This window comes from Rhinolophus hipposideros, assembly GCF_964194185.1.
Source record: "Rhinolophus hipposideros genome assembly, chromosome: 4".
Taxonomy (NCBI): domain Eukaryota; kingdom Metazoa; phylum Chordata; class Mammalia; order Chiroptera; family Rhinolophidae; genus Rhinolophus; species Rhinolophus hipposideros.
In genome coordinates this window covers 18,789,957-18,810,216 of record NC_138050.1, presented here as the reverse complement: position 1 = coordinate 18,810,216, position 20,260 = coordinate 18,789,957, and the positions used below count along the sequence as shown (strand labels likewise).

Genomic DNA, 20,260 nt, shown 5'->3' with positions numbered 1-20,260 from the left:
AAGGGATTTTAAAATATAAATAAAGAGTAATAGACTATAGAAGTGACTGGGCACATTCAAATAAGAACCTAATAGAATATCAGAAATGAAAATATAATTATGGAACTTAAAAATGAAATGGTATGTTAAACCAGCATGTGAAAAACTGTTAAAAATAGAAAATACGTAGAAGGCCATACACAGAGAAAAAAGATATAAAAAATAATAGAAGCGATTATGAGATGATCCAATCAGAGTTCCACAAAGAAAGCATGGAATAGGAATGAGGCAATATCTGTAGTTGCCATTAAAAATTTTCCAGAATTGATGAAAAACACAAATCCTCACATTTAAGGAATCCAGTGACTACTAAGTAGGGTAAATAACAAGAAACACTCAATTTACTGTTGTCAAGCTGCAGAATGCCAAGTGCAGAGTAACCAGTAGGTCACAACCCACATTTAAAAAAATACTATTCTAAATGATGTCAACTGATGGTTGTTGGTGCCAATTCAACGCCAACAGGAATCCCCAGTTTGAGGTGCAGTGAAAAAGGAAACTTTATTTAGTGCAAACAGCTCAATGGTGGCTGTGGAACCTAGTGTTACAGCTCAATTATGAAGCAAGGCTGTGAGGTGGCCCTGGGGCAAGGCGGCCCTGGGGCGAGGTCCCTCTCTGGCTAAACAGATCTGTTCTGCACTGGTCTGCTCCACCCTACTCCGGAGTGTTTCAGCTACAGCAGGGGGGACGCAGTCTTCTGTCTTCAGTGGAAAGGAAAAGTATGCTCACCCAGCCAGAGGGGAGCTGACTTATATAGACAGAGGTCCCCGTCCATGGTCTCTCATTGGTCTGTCCTCATGTAAATGAGGACTCCAAATCCTCACAGTTTAATTGGTCCAAAAGGCATTGTCCTGATTGATCAGTGAAGATGCTGATGGGGGAGATAGCTGTGCAGCTTTGATTAGACAGGGATAAGCCTCAGTCCTTTTGGTTGAAATAGATTTCCAGGAACTCCTTCATAAGAGCTAGCTCAGGTGGCAGGAACACTGTGCAGGCAGGCAGGTCAGTACAAGCTTCTCCCTGAGGTGCAGTTCCTGGGAAAGGCCCCTATGTAGAAATTACTGCTAGGTTGTTGTTGTTTTTTAATTTGAGCCCAGTTAGCCACCGGGAGGCCTTCTCAGTAGGTATCTTCCTTCTCAGGGTCTACAATGGTATACTTCTAGAAGAAGGAAAATGGTACTAAAACGAACATATGAAATGAAAGAAGAAATAGGGAGTGAAGAAAACATGAATAAATCTAAGCCAACATTGGTAGAAGGGAACAGTAATAATAATGTCAACTTTGTCAAACAAGGCAGAACCACAATACGGTACTGGCGTGAGTGGCATGTAAGCTATCGGGGTTGGTTGGAATTTCAGTATTCTAAGGTCCATGTACTGTGTGAACTGAAGGTAGACATGTTTCAAATGTAATCACTAAAAGAAGACAAATAAATTGTTTTTCTTAAACCAGAAAAGGAAAATAATGATGTGAGGGGAATACACAGTAGAAGGAAAGAAATAAGTACTTATTTTTTCCCCTCTTTTACCAGCTTAGTTATTTTGAGATTCATCCATGTCGTTCTGTATATCAATAGTTTATTCCTTTTTATTGCTGAATAATAATGTCATTTTATGCGTATACCTCATTCATGTATCCATTCGCATATGGATAGAAACAGGTTGTTTCCAGTTTTTTGCTAGTACAGGTAAAGATACCATGAATATTCAGGTGTAAGTTTTTATACGGGCCTGATGCTTTCTTTTCTCTTGGATAAATAGCTTGAAGTGGAATAGTTATATCATATGATAGGTGGAGGTTTGACTTTTTAAGAAGCTGCCAGACTTTTTCAAAGTGGTTATCAACAGGAAAATGACTAAGCAAATGATGGTATCTCTATACCATGGTATACTACTCAAGAGTTTTTGTAACAAAGTGGATAAATCTCAGTGGATTAATCAAAGTGGTTCAACAATTATGCTACATAAATGAAACCAGACAAAAAAATAACACATACTATTTGATTCCACTTATAAAACTTCTAGAAAATGCAACTAACTTATAGTGACAGAATGCATATGAAATGTGGCGGATGCAGCAAAGATTTCTATGAAAATATGAAAGGAGCAGATATGACATTGTAAATATAAAACAGCAGGAATTATTAAGATTCAGATTTTAATAACACCAGGCAAATAGCCTTAGGCAGCCATCTCTTTCCAGTTATGTACCGCTAAACTATGCAGATACATTCTGAGAAACATCGTTAAGCAATTTCGTTGTTGCTAATGAACTTAATTAGCATGCTAATGAACTTAATTAGCATGCTAATTTACATGAACTTAGATGGTGTAGCCTACTACATACACACCCAGGCTGCATGGTATAGCCTCTTGCTCTGTGGGGGAAGAAAAATAATTTTCCCTCTACCCTTCTGAGTTCTTGGCTGAGCCATTCCTGTATTAAAAGACAGATTAACAGGAGAAAAACAAACAAAGCTTAATGAGATATATACTTCTTGTATACATGGTGGAGACCCAGGAAACTGAGTAACTCAAAGTAGTTGAAGCCACTACCTTAAACAGCATCTTCAGCTGAAGACAAAAGATGTTGGGGGAGTCATTTATGGGAGGTGACCAAGAAAAGCACAGCAAACAAGGGTAAATAGGTTGTTATGCAAATTTTAGTCCTTGCATTGAGAATTTCCAAAGATAAGGTCATCGTGCCTTTTCTGGTAGAGCAGGGAAGAAGCCCTTATTTATAAAATGAGATTTCCCTTACACACGTAAGTGTATTTTACAAAGGGTAACTTCTACTTGGTTTTGGTAACTTCTCCAATGCTTGCTGTTTCTTAAAATTAACCAGCCTAAAAGCATTCTTATGCCAGAGAGAGAGATATTTTGGAGTGACAAATTCTGTTCCCCTACAGCTCCTCCTAGGCTACAAACCTGCAAAGCATATTTCTGTACTGAATATTATAGGCAATTGTGATGCATTGCGAAGTATTTGGGTAATGTGTTGCGTTACAACCTTAGGATGGTTATGACATTACTAGGCTATAGGAACTTTTCAGCTCCATTAGAATCATACAAAACCACTGTCGTATATGTTGTGGTTCGTCATTGACCGAAACATCATTATGCAGCACAAGGCTTACTTGTCTCTTCTTTGTACCAGGAATATACTGGGCCCTGGAACAGACAACTCTCCTAGCGTGTACGAGCTTGAATGGGCCTGGCCAAATTTAACATTTTTATCCCACCATATGCTCTAGTGGCTGACCAGCACCTCTTCTGAATGACCTGTCTGTCTTTTAAAATAGATATGTTAACATTTTCAGTAGGGTTATAGCCAAGTTTTATGGGTCTGGGAGTCATTTTGTGTCTTTTAGGTAATGTTGTACAGTAGCCCCCACCCTTATCCATAGTATTAGTTCCCAAGATTTCAATCACCCATGGTCAACTGAGGTCTGAAAATATTAAATGGAAAATTCCAGAAATAAACGCTTTATAAATTTTAAATTGCATGCTATTCAGAGTAGCATGATGAAATCTCTCACCGTCCTCAGTTTTGTCTCCAAGTTGCATAAGCTATCTGCTCATTAGTCACTTAGTAGCTGTCTTCATTATTAGATGGGCTGTCCTGGTATTGCAGTGTTTTTGTTCAAGTAACCCTTATTTTACTTATTATTGGCCCCAAATTGCAAGAGTAGTGACGTTCGCAATTCAGACATGCCAAAGAGAAGCTGTATAGTGCTTCTTTTAAGTGGAAAGGTGAAAGTTCTCAATAAGGAAAGAAAAAAACATCATATGCTGAGGTTGTTAAGATCTAAGGTAAGAACGAATCTATCTGTGAAGTTGTGAAGAAGGAAAATGAAATTTGTGTTACTTTGCTGAGAGAGTGAGAGAGAGACCACATTCACATAACTTTTATTACAGTATATTATTATAATTGTTCTATTCTATTATTAGTTATTGTTATTAATCTCTTACTATGTCCAATTTATAAATTAAACTTTATCATAGGCATGTATGTCTAGGAAAAAACAGTACATATAGGGTTCAGTACTATCCACAGTTTCAGGCATCCACTGGGGGTCTTGGAACATATCTCCTTCAGATAAGGGGGTATTACTGTACATGCCTACTCATTTTCTATGGCAAATTTTAGAGTTAAATTCACAGTATTCATATTTTTTATAGTAATTCCACATTATTGGAGTTATCTTACTCACCTTGTCTCCATATATCTACACCATAAAGAAATCTATCTTGTTTCATATCAATTAGCAGGATGAGAAAGGTACACGTTTCTCCTTTGTAACTAAGTTTAAATTAAACATCAGATCAAGATAACATGAATATCAATAAATATTATTTAAAGTATTTTTGTTATTTGAGCTTATTTTTTAATTCTTTATATGTATTTGACATGAATAATTTATGGGTTATTTAGTATTATTGCCTACCCATATCTAACAAGTCACAAGGAGCATTTAGAGATATTATTTGTATCCCTATATGTATCAATAGAAACAGGAATAGTTTGGGGAGGAAAAATTTGTAAAAAATGTTTTTTTCCAATTAAATGTCCAAGGCTCTCTTCTATCCCTTTTAATTGAATCAAAGATGTTGCAATCTTGTAGAAATACCATTTACATCTAATTCACTAAGTAACCATGAAAGAAATGTTAAGAAATAAAAGAAAACATATTCAAAATATATTTGAGAAATTGTGAGGATGTCATTTTGTAAGAGCGCACAATTAGCATTGTTCAGAAGCAACTGTGAACATAGAATTTAACGAATAACAATGAAAATGAAAAAGAAGTCTGAATAAAGAGCTTACTTTGATTTATAGAAGGCAAAGAATTCCCTTTTGTAGTCATAGAAATAGTTATTAAAAATAACTTTTAAAGCCATATTTATGCCAAAATTCTTGTGATTTCTTGATTTGTGGGAGTTGACCAAAAATGCATTTAAGTTATTCATAAACCCGTCTATTCAGAAAATATTTTTGTGGCACACATGACTTCACAAAAGAATCTTTTCTAATGAGGAGAGGTTTTTAAGTATAAAAGATCAAATTACAAAGTTGTAAATTATAATTAATCAAGTGTTTCAAATATAATACTGTACAAAACCAAAATAGCTGATGTCAGTAGAAATGCCATAGCATTTGAATCCCATTTGAACCCCACTTACAAGTTGTCATCTAGATCAAGCCTTTAAGCCTCTCTGAGCCTTTAATTTCCTTAACTGAGGCTGCTATAATAATATTCCCTTCATGTTTCTAATCTGTAAAGTGGAGCTACTGTAATAATATTTGCTTTATGTTCCTTTCAAGGCTTTTGTAAAGAACAGATATATGAACTTTCTTTAGTATTATAAATGCTACATAGATTATAATGATGACTATTAATTTAGGATTTTTTGTTTAAATTTGTATTAACTTAAAAACAACTTTTTAAACATCTGTGAGCAAAACCATTTAATTTCTGGAATGTAGGAATATATATTCAAAAAGTATAGTTGTAATCACCAATTTGTATATCTTTTATGCTTTTTACTTAACTTTTGGCCAACCATTAATTGTCTATGTAAAAAGTCATACCAAGCCTCCTACTTCTTACCTTCTTTGCATGATTGAGGTTGAAAATGCCAGATACTTATTTTTCTAGGCTCCTTTGCACTTAGGGGTGGCCATTTTATCCTGTTTAGGTCCATGAGATGTAGAAGTTTGTTGGAGGATTTCAGAACAATGTGGGGTTTTTTTCCTAATAAAAAAGGAGCATGTGAAAAGAATCCTGCTTTCTTCACCCATTTCTTCCATCCTTATTTGGATGCTGTTAAATGAGAATGGGATGCCTGGAATTGCCAACCCATTGCAATAACCAGCTTCCAAGATGTCCCCTCCTATGTCGTGGTATTCATGTCCAGTGTTCTTCCACATTGTACCAGGATTCATCTGTGTGACCAGTAGAAAAAGCAGGATATTACTTTTAGATTAGGTTATAAAAGACATTGCAGTTTCTATCTTTATCACATTCCGTCTTTCTGATTCTTTACTCTGGGTAAGTTAGCCATATTGTAAGCATCCCTGTGGAGACGCCCATGTAGCAACGAACTGAATTGAAGCCTCCAGCTAGAGCCATGTGACTTCCTGGAAGCAGCTCTTCCAGACCCACTCAAACCTTCAGTGCTGCCTGAAGCTGGCATCTGAGCCAGAACCATCTAGCCAACTATTTGGATTCCTGACTCAGAAAGTGTATGAGGTAATAAATGATTGTTTTAAGTTTATAAATTTTGGATAGTTGTTATGCAATAGGTAACTAATACAGATATTGGTACCAGAAGTTGTATGATGTCATAAATACTTTTTTAATGTGGGTGTGGCTTTGGAACTTGTCAGTGGGAACTTGTCAGTGGGAACTTGTCAAAGGTAGATGAAACTTGAGGATAGTGTTAGTGAAAACCTAAAGTAGACGCATTATGAGCTTTAAAGAAGTTGCCAGTGAGAACTTAAAGGAAAGTATGGAGAAACTTTTTGGAGACTCTAGGAAAGGGGATCCTTCTAACATACTGTGTTTCCCCAAAAATAAGACCTAGCCGCACAACCAGCTCTAAACTAATGTGCCTTTTGGAGCAAAAATTAATATAAGACCCGGTCTTATTTTACTATAACGTAAGATGAGGTATTATATTATATTATATTATATTATATTATATTATATTATATTTATTATATTATATTTATTATATATATTATTATATGTTAATATATATTGATATAATATATAATTATAATATATTATATTATATAAGACTGGGTCTTATATTAATTTTTGCTCCAAAAGACACATTAGAGCTGGGGGTCTGGCTAGGTCTTATTTTCGGGGAAACACAGTAGTAACAAAAATTTTAGCAACACTGCCACATGTGGTAATGTAGAAACTAGAATATGTACATAATGAACTGGGTGATGTAGCTAAGGAGATTTCCAACTACAGAAATGAAGATGCCACATGGTTTATTCTTGCTGCTAATAGTAAGATAGGAGAGGAACAAGTATGCTAAAGAAAGGTCTGTTAAACATAAAGGAGCTGGGATATTTTGACTATTGCCAGCTTCTCCAGACAGCCATTGATGCTGAAATTAAGAAATGGCTTCTTAGGGAAGATCAAAACCATAGCATTGTCAGTAAAACTTGGTCTAAAGATGATGTTGAGGATATAGCTGCAAAATTTTTGGTTATTATTTAAGAAAGATCTAAGGTACCCCTTCATAGTACTTTTCAGTCAGATAAAGGGCCCTCTAAAATGTTTAATGGTTTCTTTATTAATTTTTTATGTATTAAACGCTTTTATTAATTTTCATTTTTCAATTACAATTGACATTCCATATTAGTTTCAGGAGTACAGCATAGTGGTTAGACATTTACATAACTTATAAAGTGATCCCTCTGGTAAGTCATGCACCCACCTGACACCATGTACAATAATTACAAATTGCAGTATTATTGACTCTATTCCTGAAGCTGTACTTTATATCCCCATGACTATTTTGTAACTGCCAATTTGTACTTCTTAATCACTTCACCTTTTTAACCCAGCCCCTCAACCTTCCTTACATCTCCTAACTATCAGTTTATATTCTTTGTATCTGTGAGTTTGCTTCTATCTTGCTAGTTCATTTATTTTGTTTTTAGATTCCACTTATAAGTAAAATCATATGGCATTTGTCTTTCTCTGTTTAACCTATTTCACTTAGCATAACAGGTCCATCCATGTTGTCACAAATGGTGAGACTTCATTCTTTTTTATGGCTGAGTAATATTCCACTGTGTATATACCACATCTTCTTTATCTGTTCATCATTTGATTGGAGCATTTAATCCATTTACATTTAAAGCACTTGTTGATAGGCATGTAGTTATTGCATTTTATTAATTATTTTCTGATTGTTTTGATAGTTCTCTGTATCTTTCCTATTCTCTTGCTCTCTTCTCTTGTATGTTGATGACTTCCTGTAGTGTCGTGTTTGGAGTCCTTTCTCTCCAATTCTTGTATATCTCTTGTAGATTTTGTGTCTGTGGTTACCATATACTTCATATATACCAAGCTATGTTTATGGCAGTCTATTTTAAGTTGATGGTCCTTAAGATCAAACACTTTATATAATCACTACCATTTTTACTCACCCCCTGCATGTTTATATTTTTGTCATTATTTTTTACTTCTTGTGTGTGTGTCCCTTAATTTATTGGTGTAATTATACATGACATTCCTATTTTTCCCTTTTAACCTTTAATCTAGTTTAAGTGTTTGTTGATCCACTGCTTTTATTATGTGTTTGCCTTTGTCGGTGAGAATTTTTTCTTTGTGATATTTTCTTATTTATATTGTTTATTATTTTTTCCTTCTTTATTTTTTTTCTTTCTTGTAATACTGGTGATAAACTAATTCAGTTTTTTCTTGTCTTGGAAGTTCTTTTTCTGTCCTTCTAAATGATAGCCTTGTAGAGTAGAATAATCTTGGTTGTAGGTCCTTGCTTTTCATCACTTTGGATATTTTGTGCCAATCCCTTCTGGCCTGCAAAGTTTCTCTTGAGAAATCAGTTGACAGTCTTATGAGAGCTCCCTTGTAAGTAACTAACTACTTTTGTGTTGCTACTTTTGGGATCCTCTTTGTCTTTATCCTTTGATATTTTAATTATGATGTGTCTTGGTGTGGGTCTATTTGGGTTCATCTTGTTTGGGACTCTTTGAGCTTCTTGGGCTTGTATGTCTATTTCCTTCACCAGATTAGAGAAGTTTTCCATCAGTATTTCTTCAAATAGGTTTTTAATTCTTTGCTTTCTCTCTTCTTCTGATACCCCTATGATGTGAATGTTGGTACGCTTGATATTCTCCCAGAAGTCTCCTAAACTATAATTACTTTTTAAATTCTTTTTTTCTTTTTACTGTTCTGATTGGGTATTTTATGCTACCTTGTCTTCCAAATCACTGATTTGATCCTCCGCTTCATCTCATCTGCTGTTGATGCCATCTAATGCATTCTTCATTTCACTTGTTGTGTTCTTCATTTCTGACTGGTTCTTTTTAAAAGTTTCTATCTCCTTTCCTATGTTTCCTATCTCTTTGTTGAAGTTCTCACTCCTCCCCTAAGTTCATCAAACATCCTTATAACCAGTGTTTAGAACTCTGCATCTGGTAGGTTGATTGCCTCCATTTTGTTTAGTTCTTTTTCTGGAGTTTTATCCTGTTCTTTCATTTAGGACATGTTTCTTTGTTTTCTCATTCTGGCTGTGTTTGTTTTTATGTATTAGGTAGATCAGCTATGTCTCCCAGTCTTGGTAGAGTGGCCTTATGTAGTAGGTGTCCTGGGGGGCCCATTGGCGTAGTCTCCCTGGTAACCTGAGCTCCAGGGATGTCCTTTATGTGGGTTGTGTGTGCTCTGCTGTTGTAGTGGAGCCTTGCTTGCTGTTCGCATGTCAATGATTGGGACTGACACTCAGGCTGACAGCTGTGAGGCCTGGCTGTGACTGCAGCAGACAAGCTGTTGGGTGGGACTGAGTGTGTTGAACGGGATTTGCTTTAGTGGGGATCTGGTGCCTGTTGAGTCCACTCTTTGGGTGTGTCATTTGTGGCACTAATTGGGTGGTGCTCTGGTGTTGGTTCTGGGGCCTGTTTGGAGGGGTTCTGGTGCAGGCCAAGGTCAGCTGCTGTCTATGTCTGGCCCAGGGCCACATGGTAAGAGCTACAAAGTGATCTATGGTTGGTAGCTGCCTTTTCTGGGCTTTAGGGTACCTGAGAGTGGTTATGCTATGAACCAAGGCCGGCTGACACTAGCACCAATTTTGGAGCCACTTAGCAAGAGATACAGGGCATACCAAAGCCAGCCACTGCTTGTTTGGGATTTGTGATCATTTGAGAGATTTTAGGAAAGTCCATAGCATGGACCCAGGCTGGCAGCTTGTGTGGATGATTGTCTGAAAGAGGTTCAGACGGAGTCTCAATCTACAGGGTAAGTCGAGAGCAGTGTTAGCCTGGTTAATGGAGACTCAGACTTGGTGCTTGCCTGAAACTGCAGTCTGGGTGAAGGGAGGGCTCAACAAAGGAACAATGGCTCCTGCAGGCACTTTAGTACAGCACAGAGCTGCCCCTCCAGTCCTCACACTGAGGCCAGACAATTTGGTTCCTCCCCGCATGTCTCCGGTGCTTTTCAAGCTGCTGCCCTAGGGCTGGAGCTCAAAGCGAGTGTGTCTGTCAGCAAGTAAGTTCATGTGCGAGCCCTTTACGAGGACCTCTGGATCTCTAGCAGCCCTCTGTCTCACCTGGATGGAGTCCCTGCTGATTTTAACAGCCAGCTGTTGTGGGGACTCGTCTTACCTGCACTGCTTCTTTGGGCTGGTGTGCTGGTGTGGGGCTGGGACCCCTCACTCCTCAGGAGAGACCTCTGCAGCGGAGATGTCCCTCCCAATTTCTAACCTCCACATGTAGGTGTGGTACCAGCCCGTTTCACATCTCCTCCTACCCTACCATTCTTGTTGTGGCTTCTTTTTTATATCCTTAGTTATAGGTTCTTTTTAGGTAGTCTTCAAGTGATTCTCAAGGGTGGTTCCATAATTCAGTTGTAATTTTGATGTGGTCGTGAGAAGAGGCAAGCACAGCATTTACCTAGTCTGCCATCTTGACCGGAAGTCGATAAACTTTATTTTTAAAAACAGTTTTAGATTGTTGATGTAAGAATGTCCAAACCAATAGAGAATTTTGATAAAAATGTATTTGAACCAAACAGAATTCTCCTGGAAGCAAGATCTCGAGATGCTTTAGAGAATGGCAATTTGCAGTTTCTTTTATGCATTTGAAATTAAGAAGGGAATGTAAATAAGATTACGCGAAGGTGGGAGAAAGCAAGGCAGGGATTTGACTGCAGGATTAAAATTATGTGCTCTCTTGAAGGTGGTTACTTTGAAGAAGGCATTTCAACGGTGTGTTAACTTACATGCACAGAAACAGTGGATATGGCTTGCTTACGGCCAAGAAAAAAAGTTATGTGCCTGGGGTGTGACTACCCATCATGACCTGTCCAGTTAGGAATTTGTGATCAGATCACCCTGTGAGGTTATTTTTCTGTAGAGCTCCTTTCTCGTCCACAATATTTACAGAAAAATTGCAAAGATAGTACAAAGGATTTTTATATATCCTGCAACAAGGTTATTAACTGTTACAATTAATGAACCAATATTGATTTGTTATTATTAACTAAAGTCCATACTTTATTCAGATTTTCTGTTTTTACCTAAAGTGCTTTTTCTGTTCCAGGATACCACATTACATTTACTTTTCATGTTTCCTTAGCCTCTCCTTGGATGTGACAGTTTCTCAGGTTTTTCTTGTTTTTGATGACTTTGACAGTTTTCAGGAGAACTGGTCAGGTATTTTGTAGAATGGTCCTCAATTTGGATTTGGTTAATGTTTTTCTCTAGAGTAGACTGGCATGTGTTTTGGGGAGGAAGATCAAAGGTAAATTGCCGTTTTTATCACATACTTTCAATGTGACTTATACTGTTCATGTTGGCTGTGATCACCTGGGTGAGGTAGTGTTTGTCAGGTTTCTCCACTATCAAGTTACCACCAACCCCCTTTTCATCCTGTACTCTCTGGAGGGAAGTCACTGTGTACAGTTCACACTTAAGGAGTGGGGAAATGGTGTTTCACCTGCTAATTTTGAGGAACTCTTCTGCACTAGAGATTTGTCTCTTCTCTCCTACTTATCTGTTATTCAATCATTCATATTAGTAAGGCCTCATTGATAGTAGATCTTTAGGTCTCCACATTTTCTGATGAGAAATGTACGGTAATTAGAATTGGTTTTTGATTGTAATTAATCTTATTTTGCTCTGGCTACTTTCAAGATTTTTTCTTTAGTTTTCATACATGTGACTATCGTGTATCTTGGTATGGATTTCTTTGGGTTTATGCTGTTTAGGGTTGGCTCAGCTTTTTGAATATATGGGTCTATGTTTTCTGCCAAATTTGGGAAACGTTTGGCTGTTATTTTTTCAGATACTTTTTCAGCTCCACTCTCTCCTATCTTGCTGGGACTCTGATGGCGCAAGTGTTAGATCTTTTGTTACAGTCCCACATGACCTCGAGTCTGCATTCATTTTTTTTCCCAGCCTATTTTCTCTCTGTTCAGATTGGGCAATTTCTATTGTACTATATTCAAGATCATTGATTCTTTACTCCATCTCTCACATTCTGCTACTAGCCCATCCACTGGGCTTTTTATGATGGTTATTGTGCTTTTTTTATGATGGTTACTGTAATTTCCATTTGGATCGTTATATCTTCTGTTCCTTTGCTGAAACTTCCTATGTTTTCATTTGTTTCAAACATATTTGTAATTGCTCATTGAAGTATTTTCATGAATGCTGTTTTAAATTCCTGTTAAGATAATTCAAACATCTGTGTTATCTGGGTGTTAGTATCTGTTAATTATCTTTAGTCATTCAGTTTGAGATCTTACTGGTTCTTGATAGTGATTTTTGACTGAAACCTAGACGTTATGTTTAATACTCTAGATCTTATTTAAATCTGTTTTTTAGCAGGCCTCTTCTGACACTCCTCCCTGAGTGAAGAGGGGTACTGCCTCGTTACCACCAGGTGGGATTGGAAATCCAGGTTCTCCACTTGTCCTTTGTTGACACCCTGGTATGAGGGTCTCCTTGTTACTGCAGGGGAGGGGAGGGAGTTCAGTCTCTCTGCTCGGCCTCCGCTGATACCACCCTGGCTGGGAAGTAGAGAAGTGCCTCATTGCTGCTCCCATGTGACCTCCACTGACAACATGTGGAGGGGCTTCCTTGGTTCTGCTGAGTTGTGGTAAGAGTCCTGACTCTACAAGTCCTCTTCTGGTACATTCCCTCCAAGAGGGGGAGGGACATTTGGTGATTGAATGATAGGTATAGTGGAAGTACAGGATCCCCAAATGGTCTCCACAGGCACAGAAGATGTGGGTATTGGCTAATGCTCAAGGGGGATGAATGTCCCAACTTCCGCTTGTTCCTGGTTTAGGGGAAGATGTGGGGTGAATCACTACAGCTAGTCAGGGATGGAAGTCTAGGCCTTCCATTTGGTCTTTTTTGGTGGGGGTAGAAGAGGGTCTCACTTTTGGTGTTTGTCTGGAGTAGAGCAGACTTTTGTTCTCTAAGTTTTCTGTCTTAACCCTTTCATGGTCCTTTGGCTAGAGTGCATTGCATGTGATAAGAGCAAATGTTTTGTGAAACTTTTACGATAATTGTATGTATGTTAGTTTGTTACTTGGGTTTTCATGTCAGGTGTATTTTTTATTGTGAGTCATGGTTAAAGTTTGAAAGCACATCCTCTAGACGGGCCACAGCTCTTCTCACTTGGAATCTTAAGGCACCAGTCTCTAATGGTTCTGAACCCAGTAACAGGGAGTGGCATGTTCTGTCCTCACTAAAACCCAGGTTCGAAGCACCTACTCATCCATGAATAGTGAGACAGCCAGGGTGAAAGCAGGGCTTTCCAGAAGGCGGGGTTCAGCATAAATGCTCTTTGGTTATGAGGAAAGCTAGTACTAAAGAACACCTCAGAGTAAGCCTAAGGTGAAATTTTTTTTATAGAGAAAACATTATTCCCTTTGTAGGTGCAGGGGAAAAAAAAAACACCAACTGATTTTGTTTTTAATGAGTTCACCCTTTCATCACTTAAAAGCCAGCACTTCCTCTGTGTCTTTCCTTTTGATTCAAGACAAAGAATATAGTAGCAGAACAGGAAAATGATTTATAATTTAAAAAAATTGATTGGAGATTTATTTATAAATATTTGTTGAGTGCCTCTATATGCTGAAGATAAAGCGTACACAAAAGGACCCTGCTTTCACAGAGCTTACATTCTAGTGTCATTAAGTTGTCAGCTGTGAAGTAAATATCGGAGCAACAGCAAACCTCTTCCTTTCCTTTGCACTCATAGCTTTCTCAACATGGGTCACATGGAAACTCAGAAGTCTGCAGACTTTCCCAATATACATATGATAAAAGTGTAGAGTGTGCACATTATAGCCAGGTCAGAGCCCACTTTTTTAAAAAAATGCCTATTTATAGAGAAATATAACTGTTGCTTTAAAAACATTTTTTTTTCTCTTACAAATGCTGTGGTAGAAAATACGATTTTTTTTCTTTTTCAATGAGAACATTTATTGAGTGACTAATCGTTGAAATCCTTAAGATGAACTGGATGCTGATACAGCTGCCCTCTTGGGTTTCGGTGCTGTTCTTCAGGGAATCTATGCCTGAGTCTGAGGTATACAATTTTTAGGTGCTTATTCAATTACTCCCAGTGGTATTTTATCTTTTAGCTGTGGCACTCCAGTGCTCTCTCTTGTTCTTGGCAGGGTAGCCACATTTGCCACAGGTTGACTTCTGAAGGTGGCAGGCCTTAGAGCCACAATGGTGGAGCAACGTGTGTGTCTTATTGCAATAGTTTCCAAGTGATAATGTTCCCTTCCTCATCTCATCTTCTAATTTTATCTATATAAATTTATGTGTTTATGTACATACACACAAATGGGTGTGTATGTTTGTGTGTGTGTGTGTATATATATATACATATATGCATGCACATGATTTAAAAATGAATCTGAAATATGTATATTAGTTCTATTGAGTTTTATTTAACATTAATTTTCTTAAACGAATATATGTTGTTTAAAATACTATTTTTGAAATGGATTTCTCCATTAAAATCTTTTTTTTAAAGATTTTAAAAACTATAGCTAACAGACAACATTGTATCAGTTTCAGGTGTACACCATAGTTGTTCAACATTTATATACCTAAAGAAGCATTAAAATCTTAATTGTTCTACCTGGAGGAGCAACTAAAAACTGCATTAGAGCTTTGGGGGAGAAATTTTTTTTTAATTTATTGGGGTGACAGTTGTTAGTGAAATTACATAGATTTCAGGTGTACAATTCTGTATTACATCATCTATAAATCCCATTGTATGTTCACCACCCAGAGTCAGTTCTTCTTCCATCACCATATATTTGATCCCCCTGAGAAATTCTTAATAAAACAAATTTTGGGTTCAAATATAAATATCAATGTGTGTGAGGTATAATGCAAAGTCTGGCACTTAATAAAACCTTGTAAATTTTGCAAAAAATAAAAAATAAAAAAATTTTGATAGCTCTATAATATTCTATTATAAGATGGTAGCACAGCATAATTTATTCAACCATTTATTTTGTGTAGATATTCCAGGCTTTCCTACTATAAATAACATTACAATAACATCATTGACTCTGACCATACTCGTATTTCTGATATTTTCTTTTACCACTGACTTCCGTTCTCATTAGGATATTTTGATTTTACCTCTCTACAGGTTTCTTCCTTTGACAAAAAATGCATGTACCTTAGAAACCAACAATCCTCCCTGCCTACTCCACTTGAAAAACTTTTCCCTTATGTTTCCCTGTATGTTGACTATTTCTTCTTCCTGTTATACTTTGTTCAATCTTTATATTCTGGTGCAATTTTCTCATATAGATAACTAAGTTCTTTTCCCAAAAGTTGTAAGTTCCTTGAAGGCATGTTCTTTGTCACAGACTTCTTTCAAATTTCTTAGAGAACCTAGTACTACAGTAGTTTGTAAAAATATCAATAAAGAGTTGTTAAAATGTAATTGACCAATAGTGGAGAATTAGGCTACAATGTGTGGTTAATTTGAAAATCAGTGTAAGTCTTCAGAAATATTGATAACATTGTTTTGAAAACAATGACAACTTTTGCATATCAACTAGGAAAAGCCAACATATTTAAAATGAAAAAAGTCCATTACTATTAGGTGATCATTTTATAGCTTCTTTCAAAGGAAAACCAGCATGATTTTTAATCTTAATTTATGCTTCTGTTATCTGTGAATAAGTTAAAGACAGATTGTAAAATAAGGAAAAAAGAAGCAGAAGCAACCTGAATGTCTACATATAGAGAAGTAGTTAAATATATTGTGGTAAACCAATATTAAGGAATACTAATGTGCCTCTTTAAAAAGAATGAGGTCTATCTACTCAATCTGGCATGTAAAGAAATCAGGACCTACTTTTTAGAAACAAACATAATTTACAACACAGCATGTGTGGTATGATCCCATTTTTAAAAATTGTGTGTTTATTTAAACAAACTCTCATATATCCATGTAAGCCTGGAAAAAAATGTCAGGAAAAATAGAACTAACTTGTTAACAGTGGACAACTTTGGGGAGTATAATTAGAGAAGAAGTCAGGAAATTTTTAAGCAATAGAGAAGCATATAAAATAAAAAGTTTTGTTTTTTACAATGGCCATTTATTTTGAAGTCAAAGTTCAAAAAGATGTATTTTAAAAGAATCAATATAGCAAGAAAAGTACACTAGTTTGTATTTTATTTGTAAACAAGATACCATTCTGTGCATTTTTAAAAGATATTTTCTGTGGTTAATAGTTATTAATAGATTATAATCATATCTCTCTACTCTAGATCATGTTTTATAAATCTTCAGTTACGGTAAAATGTGTTTTGTAAAGATAATGGAATCCAACTATAGTTACTGAACTAATTCTATAGAGATTTTTTCATTCAATAAGTTATCTGAATATATTGTATTATAAATGCTGTGTTTGTTTGCCATAAGTGGCTTTGTTTGAATCTGAAAATTAAATATTTTGTCTAAAAGTGCTTTTCATTATTAACAAGCTTTATAACCACATAGAAAGACATACTTTGAGATTAGTTTCCTTTTGACATTTTAAACCAAGTAATTTATATTATAACTCAAGGTTTTCTGTCCCTTAACTCAGACTACTTCTTTCTTCGTCCTTTCTGTGTTCTTTTTAGATCCTGTTTTTCTTCTTGGCTCCAGAGCAGCAACTCAAAAATTGTACTTTTAAAGATGTATAGCACTAATAATATGATTTTCTGACAAAATTTTTTGTATAGTTCTGATTTCAATAATTTGTTGAAAAGTGAAAGTTTATCAATAGGATAGAAGTTGTTCTTTTATTAAAAGGTATGTTGTGTTCTTAACTGATTCAAGCAAGAACATTTCATAAAATCATCAACTGTGAAAAGAAAACAAAATGGACCCAGCATAGAAGGGCAGGAAAATATGAGAATTATTACCATTTGACTGTGGTTATAGCACTAAGCCCATTTTGTTGGTTATGATGCTAGTTATATATTGTATCTCAGGATTCCATTTCTTACCTCACCCTCTGTTATTCCTTAATTTGGGAAGTTGGAGTAAAACCATAGCATATATTTCATTTAGATTTGTTACATTGTTTGGAAAGAAGTAGAACTGTAACTATTAAAGTTTGGTGCACATGAGTTGTAGCCTTTGTTACCGGAGAGTGAGTCCTTCTTGGCTCGATGTCCAGGTTCTTGGGGTCTCGAGCACAGAATTGAACGAGACACAGAAATAAAGTGGTGAAAGAGTAGTTTATTGGAAGAGATAGTACACTTCAAAGAAATAGAAACAGACCCCAGCAGTAGAGAATGGCTCAAGGGCCCCAACTAACGAGGCCTTGGTGGTTTTTATCTTTTTCTCTGAAATAGGCTGTTCCTCTGTGATTGACAAGAAGCTATTACCTCATCTTTTAAAAACTGCAGGTGTGAGTGGCTGGTTTGATCTAATTGGGTATCTTGTACCCATTTGTTTACAATGGAAAGGGAAAGTTTCAGACGGAGAGGGGAAGTCTTCTGGGTGGTAATGCAGAGACCTGATTGTCTCTCTCTAACTGCCTGCCTTGTTTTTCCCTTGAGAGACGTGATCCCCATAAAATCTCTATGGGAAGCTGAGGGACAGGAGATCTGTTCTTCTGTATCTGCTTCCTGCTGGGCAGGGCCGTAGAGCTATCCCTACCTATTGGGGGATTCACGGAACTCTTGCCCTGTCTGTTCTTAGATGAGAGGAAGGGGTCTCGAGATCTGCCTGGAAGACTGTGCTGGCTTCTCTGGTTGTGACTGGTAATCTTGGTGGGGAATCATCTGTATCCCCAAGGCCTCTAAATGAAGAAAAATAGATTTTAATTAATAAATCCGTTAGCTCTATAGAGCCTGTGGCCATTCAACCAGTCATTCAGGTGGTGTCAGTTGTCCCGGAACTGGGCCCAGAATGGGTTGGAAAGAACGCTAGGCTTCAATGATTACAATCAACAAGTATACTGGGGGAATGTTAAAACCTATTTGGTTTGTGGGATGGCCAAGAGTTAGGTCCGGAATGGCGTGGGGGATGTTGGGAAGTCACCAGCTTTTAAGTAATTATCTGAGGCAGGGGTGAGAAACATCCTGTGATTCAGGCTACAGCAATCTTTAGTCTAGGATTCAGAAACTGATTAAGAGAGTAAGTAATCAAAGGCCAGGGCTAAGGAGCTAAGAAACTAGGGGAAAGGACAAAATTTCTATAGTAAGGGAGGCTTAAAACTTTTGTAGTGAGGGAGCTCTCCCATATCACCTTTATTTTTTTTACTATATTTATATGGTTTTTTTTATAAGATCAGTTTCACTCTGCTCAAATGTACACTGTTACTCCACCGTCATTCTCTTTAGATGACCCTGAGTCCTTCTTTTCTGAAAAAGTTGTAGCAGTCATGTACTTCCTAACTTCATTCCTCTGTACCCGGACTGTCACTTTACTCACACTTTCCTTTCCTTTAGAAAGATACGTATCTTTATTCTTGGAGGTTAAACTTTCCGCTTGTGTTCTTGATCCCTTCCTTCCTTGTGGGCTCAAGAATCTTGCCCCATTAGGTATCCCCTTCTCATTTTCTCATCTTGCATCTTCCTTATATCTGTCCCACTCAATCTACTGTGAGTTCTAAGTTAAAAAAAAAAAAAAAAAGCAAACACAACCCCCTTTCATGAGCCCTTCAGGCTCTCCTTCCATTCCTTATCAAGCACTTGGAAACAGTAATACATGCTGGCACCTCCATGACCTCATCCTCAACCTCTGATAACCCTCACTGTGCCCTTGTCTACTTGCTGTACGTCACGTGCTGCTAAGACTCCGACCTCTCAGCCAGGGTTCTACGCAGGGCAGCTGAGCCCTGCTACCCGGATCAGAGCCAATGCTGCCAGTTTCCCAGAGGACGGGCATGGAGTCCTCCGCCTGATTCATGCTTTGCTATATGCTGCGAGATGTCCTTGTGAGCTCAGCCTGGCTTTGGTTTCTCTATCAGAACTATGTCTTTACGATGTGAGGGGAATATGAAATCTTATAAGGTCCCTTTCCTTGTCCTAAGTGGTTCTCTGAAGACCCCCTCTGAAGATCGCCTCCTTTTGCTTTGTGAGAATTAAAGGAGGGCCTTAGACTTTAGATGTAGGTTTCGGCAGGCTGCTCATCGCTGCTCTCTACAGCATGCAGTGTTGTTGAATACTTGTCATTCTTGAAGTTCTTGTGTTTGTTTTGTTTTTCTGGTTCTTTTTTCCTTCTCTCACCACTGTTTCTTTAGTAACTTTTTTTTCTACCACCACCTGTAGGTGTTCCCTAACGTTCTGTCCTTGGCTCTCATTTTGGTCTGTCTTGTATTCCATTGGCAGAATTGCCAGATACATATTGCTCTGGCTCAGTTTTCTCTCCAAGTCCTAGTTCTGTGTGTTCAACTGCCTGTAGGCATCTGGTTCAGAAGTCTGGCTGGCACCTCAAACTTGTTATATATGAAGCAACTGGTTCTTTTGTAAAATTTGTTTTTCCTCCTTTGGTTCTTATTTATTTTAATGCCATCTACTCTTTCACACAAGCATGGAAACTCGTTGTCGTCTGGACTCTTCTTTCACTTACAGTCCACATTTATTCAGTTGCCAGACCTACTGTCCGCTGCTACGCACAGTCTTCTCATTCCCACCTAGCTACCGTCACCGTCATGGTGGTCTACTGCAATTGCCTTTAATGTCTCTGTGTCCCCAAGAGCAGATTGCCCTCAGCTGTTTTGGGTGAATGAATCCCAAAGTTGAAGGACAAGTGTAACAGAGCCTTGCCGTTGTAAACATGTTCAGGGTCATTGCATTTAGTTGTGTAGCTTGTGTCCCCCACGAAGGCTCCCACCCGGCCAGGGGAGTGAGTGGGGCCTCAAATCCAGCTCCCATCCCATAGAAGCTAGTAGTAACCCTGTACATACTGACAGTACTAATTGAAGTTCATTATGAGAACTACTTTGTGTCACATAGAAACTAG

At 37.4% G+C, this 20,260-nt stretch overlaps 1 protein-coding gene across 3 annotated transcripts in view; it reads left to right on the top strand.

Moving 5' to 3' along the window:
• Nucleotides 1-20,260, top strand: part of CAB39L (calcium binding protein 39 like) — a 137,032-nt gene that overhangs the window by 19,796 nt on the left and 96,976 nt on the right. The window contains exon 3 of one of the 3 annotated variants that reach the window (XM_081045881.1): nucleotides 6,098-6,293. The exons of the other annotated variants lie outside the window; for them this stretch is intronic. The gene's annotated coding sequence lies outside the window, so the exon portion shown is untranslated. The remainder of the gene's footprint in view (nucleotides 1-6,097; nucleotides 6,294-20,260) is intronic. 3 annotated transcript variants of the gene reach the window in all.